The sequence below is a fragment of the Artemia sp. Qi Xiang Cuo genome, unplaced genomic scaffold (assembly GCF_049724085.1).
Source record: "Artemia sp. Qi Xiang Cuo unplaced genomic scaffold, ASM4972408v1 HiC_scaffold_432, whole genome shotgun sequence".
In the NCBI taxonomy this organism is placed as follows: domain Eukaryota; kingdom Metazoa; phylum Arthropoda; class Branchiopoda; order Anostraca; family Artemiidae; genus Artemia; species Artemia sp. Qi Xiang Cuo.
In genome coordinates this window covers 1-9,865 of record NW_028297841.1, presented here as the reverse complement: position 1 = coordinate 9,865, position 9,865 = coordinate 1, and the positions used below count along the sequence as shown (strand labels likewise).

At 34.7% G+C, this 9,865-nt stretch overlaps 1 pseudogene; it reads right to left on the bottom strand.

Annotated features, from left to right (window-relative positions):
• Window positions 1-2,814: 2,814 nt before the first annotated feature.
• LOC148938823 (U2 spliceosomal RNA) lies at window positions 2,815-2,994 on the bottom strand (annotated as a pseudogene).
• Window positions 2,995-9,865: the final 6,871 nt, after the last annotated feature.

Here is a 9,865-nt window from a genome sequence, read left to right as displayed (position 1 = left end):
AAGTTGAATGGTAGATAGAAATAAGGGTTGAATGGCAGATTGACTGTTAATTTGAAAGATGATTCTCCTAGCGCCTCCAAAAAAATTGGGGAACTGATTATTCCTAAGATCAGCATTTGACAAAAGGAGGTCCTTTCCCAAGCCCTGATGAAAATCATATTACTGGGAAAGTTAGCAGAATATCAGGACTACGTCCAAATTTACACAGATGGCTCAAAGATAGAAATAAAGTGCAACTGTGCAGTAGTTATACCCTCCCAAAGCTTGTGTCTTTCCTTTCGTTTACCCCCTACCTGAGAATTTTCTCTGCAGAACTTATGGCAATTAAGTTTTCTCTTCAAACCATATCAAGCCAAGCAGAGATCAAACATCAGAAGTATATTGTCTGCACTGATTCACTGTCAGCTCTGGTTTACCTTTCACACCAGCAACACCAAGCAAGAAATGTTGCCATTGAGATTGAAAATTTGGCTACACAACTTGCAAGAAATGGTGGAATATATCAGTACTGTTTATATGGGTTCCAGCACAGTGTGGTATAACAGAAAATGAATTAGCAGACCAGGTTGCAAAGAAAGCCTTCCATCTGGGTCTGATCACTCAAACCCCTATTGCTGGTCCTAAATTCCTGTCTTCAATCAGTTCAAAAATTTTGGAGGAAGAAGAGGCTTGGCTCCCTTCCTTCCATACCCAGCTCCTGGATCTCTATGATTACGATCAGCCATCAAAATGAATGTACATCTCATCTCGCATCCTTTCAACTTGTCTCTTTTGTCTTAGATGTGGCCATGCAAAGAAAATATTAACACAATTACATTGTAAAATGCATCGTCTCCCAACTGCGACATTATTAAATATTATGACATTATTAAAGGTGACACCCACAGAAAAGAAAAAGCTTAATTTGCAATTACCAGAAAAACAAGGAATGAAAAATGACAGCAAGAATTCATGGAGTATATGATTAACTTCTATACTATTATTAGTCAACATCCTTTCTGTTTGTCATTTACTAGATTCGTTTTATAATTCTATCTTGTTACAAACAATGTAGCCAGAACACTGAATTGACAAATAGATGGCCTTCAAGTATAATTCCAGTTTTATAGTGGAATTTGAGTATAAACTTAATAAATAACCCTACGCTTTGAACCGTAGAAAAGTAATAGAAAATGAAACAAAAGTCCTATAAAATGGACTCAAGCTTGAAAGACTTAGTTGAAACAAAGTAGTACGAGGAAAGCTGTATTCCAAGATGGTAGTATCTTTTGATTTTTCAATTGCAGAAGATCAATTTCTTATGGAGTAATATCCTGTATGGACTTGTGCCAGTTTTGTTCAGATTTCTTGAGCCATGCTTTGCCCTTTACTTTTTAGCCTAAATAAATTACGGGGTACTGGTGCATTATGCAGGCATCGCTATATACTATATCAAATAAACCAGTCACAAAACCCGTCAAACTACTATTTCATTAGCAGACAACGGGTGATTTGCTAGATAAATGGATGCTAAAGAGTGGTTTCTCAGTATTTAAAGACAGTTCTTTTGGGGTTTAGAAGGGAAAAAGGTACCGAGGTGAGGTTACGTATTTAATGTATGCTATGCCTTACCCCCCCCGAGCGCTAGGCGGGAGACTTGGGGTTTAGGGGGGGACGGTCCCTAGGTTAGGTAAGGTGACGTATTTAATATTTATTATGCTTTACCCTCCCCCCCCCCTAATGTGCAAATATATTTTCTGGGGGTTTAGGAGGGAGAAAAGTACCTAAGTTATGTTACGTATTTAATATATGCTATGCTTTACCCCCACGCTCCCTAAAGTGCAAAGAAATATCCCCAAATTGTTTATAAAATATTATAAATTAATAATAATTTATTTTATTTAAATAATAACATTTTATTTAATAAAAACATCATAAGCTGGAATGGAAATACTTTCGCCATACATAGGATGACTAAGTGTTTAAACAAAATGGGGATTCAAGGGTGTAAACGACTTGGCTCGTTATTGCGCCGAGCCAATAGCTCTTTGGAGCATTACTTACCCGCTTAAAATTAGCTTCCTCGGATGAAATCTGTAAAAGATAACAAAAAATACTTAGCACTGAAAAGCTGCATGCAACTAGGCAACTAACAACAGTAATCATCTCTACTTCACTATAAACATAGCTTATTTAAAAACCCCTGTAAGGTTTGCCACATTTCTAAATGACGGGCCATTTTTGCTATCTGCCCATAATTTCACATTTTTTTTCATTTTTGAAAATATTAAATTTTATTAGACCACCCCCCCCCCCGCAAAAGAAAATAAAACAATTTGAAAATATTGTATTTTGATTTAGTTCAATTTCATATTGAACATGTCGCGACACTTTAAACGTAGTACCCTGAGCCGTTCTTGTGTTATCGCCCTGTGTCACCAAATGAAATCATGAAATGTCTATGTTGTCTTTTAAAATCCCCCCCCCCAAAAAAAAATACCCTGTTGATCCATATTAACTTCTAATTTTAATTTGAAATTTTTAAGTTAAAATTTATTTTAACTTTTTTTGTTGGCCATGCTAAGAACATTTTTACTTATAAAAAGCATCAAAAACATACTATTGCAATAGTTTTTTAAAATCATAAACAAATTTAATTTTAAATTATTTTATCTTTTTTTTAAAAAAAAAAAAAAAAAAAAAAAAAAAAAAAAACATCCCCAAAATAAAAAAAAAACCCACAAAAGAATTTCTTTATTCTGTTAGGGGTACTTCTAAAAAAATCTTGCATAAAAATACCCCCCCCCGTTGAAGCTACTGGTATTCACTCAATATACTTGGTAATAATACAACTTATATTGTGACATTATTAAATTTGATCCAAAGATGGACACATCCCTCCGATTTTCAAAAATCAGTTTAATGTTCTGGGCCCCATGTAGGGACCTTATCAGATATTAAGCTGATAAGAACAGATACTACACATTGATCTTTGCAAACCGGCCGATAATCTATAATTAAAAAATTTTTATGATTAAAAAAATTTTTTAGGTATTTAATATTTAAATTTTTTATTTTTTTTAATGTTTTTTTATTTTTTTTAAAAAAAAAAAAAAAAATATTATATGGGGATTTATACAAAAAACTTTCATTAAAATACCCCCCCCCCATTTACTCTGCAGGTATTCACTGATGATCCTTTTTAATAATCCACATGATACCGTATGATGAAATTATTAAAGTTTATAAAAAGATGGAAAAAAAATCAGAATTCTCAATCAAACTAACAACATAAAAGTACAAATTACAGTAATGCGTCATAAAGTATATGGTTACTTAATTTATTTTTATTTTTTTTTATATTTTTTGTTTGTCATTTACTATATTCATTTAATAATTCCATATTTTTAATAACAATTTGTCAAAAACACTGAATTGAAAAATAGATGGCCTTCAAGCATAATTCCAGTTTTATAGTAGAATTTGAGTACAAACTTACTAAAGAGCCCTAAGCTTTGAACCGTAGAAAGGCAATAGAAAATGAAACAAAAGTCCTATAAGATGGACTCGAGCTTGAAAGACTTGGTAGAAACAAAGTAGAAAGGGAGAAAGGTACCTAGGTTAGGTTACGTATTTAATGTATGCTGTGCTTTACCCCCCACCTCCCTAAAGTGCAAATATATAGCCCAAATTTGTTTATAAACTATTATATATTCATCCAATTTTATTTCATTTCATTTTAGAAAAACCTCCTAAACTGGAATGGAAATAATTTCGCTAGACATCGGGTAACGAAGGACTCAAACAAAATGGGACTCAAGATTGTCAACGATTTGGTTCTCTAGTGCGCCGAGCCAGTACCGATTTGGAGCAGTCATCCCCCGCTTAAATGAGCTACCCTATAGAAAATCTGTAAAAGATGACAACAAATCCTTAACACTAAATATCTGCATTCATCTAGGCGAATAACAACACTAATCATGTATGCTTCACTATAAACAGGGCTTATTTAGAAACCCCTGGAATGTTTGATAAATTTCACAATGACTGTCCCTTTTTGCTATATGCCCATAATTTCAAAATTTCTTTTTTGAAAAGATTGACTTTTAGTTCATATATGACTTGAAGAGTCCTCCAGTCTCCAGTGTTATTTGTCTAACTACTGATCGATACCGTGTCTTCAAGGTGGGTACCTGCAGACCTCTCATGTAGGTTACGTTTTGTCAAAAAATGAGTGCTGGGTTTTCTGATATAAGTGATCTTGAAGTATAAGAACCTGCCGCAAGGGTTGAGACTACCTTCTTTTGTTGCATTCAAAAATTCATCTTAAAGTACAAAGGGCACATCCTTATTGTCGCCCTTAGTAAAAGGCAAAAGGTTAACATGGCCTTAGGAGAGGCCAAAGCACTGACATTAGATTTAGATTACTTGATTATGGAAAAGTAAATACTAGTAAATCCTTATCTGTTTTTTTAACACTTTTCGACAGAAATAATGACTTAAAATTTAAATCAATTCCATATGTTACCAAATATCATACTTTTATAAAAAATTGTAAATGAGCAAAAACTCATGGGCAAATTTAATTACCTGGTTCAAAAACTACATCAACAGAAAATAAAATAAATCTTCATTAATAAGGCTAAAAATAAGTTTCAGTGAAAGGATGGTTCTATACAGTAGGGTCGAAACAGTCCCCCCCCCCCTATATAAATAGTCCCCGCCGCGGTGGGGGATGTAAGTAAAAGGTTTTTTGATAGTGGGAAACAGAAATGGAATGTATGAAATGTGGGGGGGGGACCCAGTTCCTAAACAAATGTTTTTAAACTACTTGTGTAAAACAAAATTAATTAATCACATTTGATAGATCAAAAGTTCAATTTAAAAATAATTATTTAATAATTAATGAGTATTTTAAAAGACAAAATGCAATAGGAATCTATAGAGTATACCCCCAATTCTCTCAGATGCTTGGGATTTTAGGCACAATTCTTCCGTAATATTTAAAACATGTAATTATCTCTAGGTATTCATTTTTTCAAAAGAGCACACTGCTCAATTTTACAGGTCCCAGTATTACCTTAATTAAAAATAGTTTCTTATTTGTTCTGACAAGTAACAATGACATCAAATATGAAGAATTCCGCAGATAAAAAATAGAGCCAGACGTGGACATCATTCTATACAACCACAGTCCCCAACTACCAAAAATGGCACCAGTAAGTTACCACCATTGGACGGCTCGAGGGTGCTGTCCCGTACTAATTTCACCGTAAATGTTTCACCCTGGGAGCGCCTCCTTCATGATCAAGCATGGTTGCCACCCTGACCTGGAAGAATTTACTAAATCGGAGAGGAAAAATTTACTAGATCGCATATGTTTTTACTAAATGCTCAAAAAAAATTTTTTGCGCGTGCGGCTATGCCGAACGCGCACCATTAAGAATCGATTTTTACTATAGGAGGATAATCAATACGATTTTCACAATCCTTTTTCCTTTTTTCTTCTTTTATATATATATATACTATATATATATATATATATATATATATATATATATATATATATATATATATATATATATATATATATATATATATATATATATATATATATAATGTTACATTTCTACTTAATTTTAATTTCTTTAAGCAGGTTCCTTTTTCCTCAATAAAAATTTTAAAACTGACGAGGTTCACCTAATCACCATGGGTGGTTGGCTTTTGTTTTGATTCCAATAGATTCCCAATCGTCACAAATCCAAGTGTCATTATAGTGTCATTTTTAGTTAGTAAGATTTGATACACAGAAAGCTGATTTTGTCGACCTTTAGACGCCAGAAGTGAAGTGTCTGTTTATGAAAATAGGTGACTGCTTGTCTGTCTCTGAGACAGGCAAGCAAAATTGTAAATTGTAAAACAGACACGCAAAAATTGTCATATGTTTACGATAATTATTTTCCCTGAATTCATGGAAAATAAAAAAAAGTTTTGTTTACTATAAATCATGACTTTTTACTAGTTTTTACTAGATTTCGGAAAATTTACTAGATGCTCTAAATTTACTAGCTTTTTTTTTTTTTTAATAGATCTAGTAAAATCCTACTGACGGTGGCAACCCTGCATCAAAGTATAAAAACATACAACAAGTACTGACAAAACCAGGGCTTCCACTTCTAGGGAGAAATCACTTCTTTTAGGGACACTTATTTTGATTCTAGGGACAAAGGGAAATTTGGGTAAAGAAATGGCTTTTAGGGAAATCTGGAGTAAAGTAAGGATTTTAAGAGAAAATTTTATTTTTTCAAACAGTCTGAAAAATTCTCAAAAATTGCGTATGCTCGGTTTTTAAAAAGGCTTATGTAGCAACACTGGCTTACGGTGTTGTAATTGTCGAAATTTCAAAAAGCTGAACCCTGGAATATTATTTAGGTAGCCTAGTATTTATTTTATTTTTTATGCAATAGCTTTGATTTGTTTAAACTGCCGACATAAGGGAGCATTGGTTAGGCTATGCAGCAATTGTGGGCAAGGTTTATATTGACGGATTATTCAGGTGGCTAAGATATAAACTTACCTCTATAGTCAGAATTGCATCCTGTTTGTGAGATTTCTTGTTCTAAGAGAAAAGTGTTGCCTCCAAGAAATGGACGTAGAATGGAGGTCATAGACAATGACTGATGTCACTGAGCTTCATTTGGGAGATGCCCAGGTTGAAGACCTGTCAGTTGAGAAGTAGTGGATTAATATATTTTGTTTGGATACTCGCAGTGGCGAAATTAAGTATCCAGAATTGCGGAAACGCATATCACTGATCTTTTCTTTGTCTTTTGCCATTATACCAACTGAGCGTTTGTTTAGTCCCCTGAAATTAATCAAAACAGATATCCGAAATAGTATCGAGAATTCCACACTAGTCTCACTTGTTCGAGTCAATTACTGGTTGAAAAACGAAGATAAAACTTCATCAACTGTCAGCATACCTATCACTGGCTTCAAGACGAAACCTAACACCAAGTGCGATGAAGTGCTTGAGATTACACTTAATTAAACTTTCTTAGTATATATATATATATATATATATATATATATATATATATATATATATATATATATATATATATATATGTATATATATCAATATCTGAAGTAAAAAATAACAGTTTGATGCTGCGCTGTGCAGCATCAAATCATGCTATCATGTTGATTGTGTAGAAATGTAAAGCAAATATCCCTTCTTTCTAGGGAGAAAAATAGGGAGAATTCAGACGTAAACATAGGGAATTTAAGGGAAAATTGATATAAAAATAGGGAAAATTTGAAATCGAAAAGTGGAAGCACTGGACAAAACCTACCCTCTCCAAACAAAAAAGGTGACCCTTTGTCTGCGGCTCCGGAGACGATTCCATACCTATGCGAACCTGGGGGACACAATCACAAGTTCTGTAGGTGATTATACTTGTTCCGTAAAAGCTGTATTAAATTTAATTTATTGGGTTCGAGTAATTAAGTAGTACTGCATTTCCCCTCTAGAGCCGCTGAGGTACGCGGGGTCACTTTTGAAGAATTTTGTCAGTATGTGTTTATACTTTGTGTTACATCAAACAGTAGAGAAAATAATCAGTATTGACATGGGCAGGGTTGCCAACTTTTTGGTCAATGAATATGTCCCTTGAGCACACAAAAACGTGTCCTTTTCAGTCAAATTATGTCCATATTTTGTCTATAATATTTTTAATCTTGAAACCTCAGAAACTAGTTTTTTTTCCGATTTTTAAACCTCTTTCAAAGTGGTCAGTTAACATCGAATACAATGAAAACGAAAAAGATTCATTTAGTTCATCCATAAAAAATGAACTAGTGTGAAATCACAAAAGTCATGAAAACATATAAACAGTAAGAAACTAATTGTCGGAGTTTAAGGCTCATCTTCCTACGAGAGTTCCGCTTGACAGGTATGGTGGGCATGAGGGTCAGCATTTTCACTTCTTTTGGTAGCTTTTTGCCAATCAGAGTATTTCTTGTGTATGTCATAAGGTACAATCCAGGAGTCAAGCGACGTTGCGGAACAATAGGTAAGCTGGACTGCCCTTCAACCCAGGGGTTTACATCCCCACAGGCACAATTAATGGACTTTTTAACAAGGTGGAGAAAAATAGCTGACTGCACCTGCTGATAGGTTGCCGGTTGTCGGACCGGATAGGCGCGGGGGGGGGGTTTCCCTCACAGAACATTTTTATATGCGAAATGACAATAAACATAAAAAAAACGAGCCCCAACTAAAGCTTAAACGACTACCCCGTCCATAAAACCATATATGCCCCTGGGGCATAACTTACAACCCTTGTCCCAGGGCTCTTATGGGTTGTGTAAACTCTGAGGGTATTTATATATGTTCTTTGGACCATTTTAACAAAATTTATATCTCAAAATTTCCGTTGGATGCATCTAGGGAAAACAATATGTGTGTGGAGGGGGGGTGGCTCCGCCCCTCTTCACCAAGGGTGGAGGGGTGTGTGCTTACCCTAAGTGTGGCACGGCCCTTGTGTTTCAAGAATCGTTCTTGAAAAAGTTAGACAAAAGGTCGAACATTAGTGTAGAGAGGGGGGTATTGGGGAGGGAGTAGCTCCCGTCATATACGGAATAATTTCTGTACGTTTTAATGTCACTCCTTACTTTAGGTAGAAAAAACTAGTTTTTGTATTTATTTCCGATCGTTTTTCAGATAATCCCAGGAAATCCATCCCCTCTGTGGAAGATATCCCCACAGAAAATTCCTTTATATAAAGTTCCTCCCATGTAAAATTCTTCCGCCAGGAAATTACCCCCGGACAATTCCATCCCTGCTGCGAATCCTTCTCAAAAAATGTTTTGCTTACGATTCTGCTTGAAAAATACGCCCTACTATACTTTTATTTGAAGAAAGACTTGTATTCATTTAGTTTCTGATCCTTTTTAAGGTCATTGGGGAATATCCCTGTTTGGAAAACACCCCCCCCCGAAAAATTCCCCCTGAGAGTTCCCTCAGAGTGTCTCTACATGTACAATGGGATCAACAACGAGAAAAAAGACAAATAACAAACATTCTTTATACAAATTCTGGTAAATTCTCCCCATGTAAAATTTCCCCTGAAAAGTTCACCCCCAGAAACTTCCATCCCAATGGAAAATTCTCCCCATAGAAAATCCATCCCCAGAAGATCTCCTTTCTCCCTTGGAAAATGTCGATATACTTCCCTATAACAAATACTATATGTAAACAATGGGCAAATTTCATAACTTACGGCCCTTCTTCTGTGGTTCTGAGGGGCCATGACATCTCCAAAGACATATATATTGTACCTTTCAACAATACTGAATAAAATGGCTATCGCAAAATTTGATCAGAGGACTTTCAGGAAAAAAATGCGTGGGATGGGGGCTAGTTGTCCTCCAATTCTTTGATCACTTAAAAAGGACATTAGATCTTTTAATTTTTGTTTAAACCAGCCCTCTTGCGAAATTTTAGTACCGTTGGTTTCATATGATCACCCCTGGAAAAATCAACAACAACAAATAAACACAAATCCGTGATGCTTCTTCTGGCAAACACTTTAAAATTTCATTCAGGTTTGCCACCCCGACCTGGAAGAATTTAAATCGGAGAGCAAAAATTTACTAGATCGCATCTGTTTTCACTAAATGCTCAAAAAAAAATTTTGGCGGGTGCGGGGTCGCCCCACGCCCACCATCAAGCATCAATTTTTACTATAGGAGAATAATCAATACGATTTTCACAATCTTTTTTCTTCTTTTTTTTTCTCTTTTCCTCTTTTCTTTCGATTTCATAGTATGATTGCAAATTCCGGAAACCTACAAGTTCAAAAATCTTTATATATATATATAT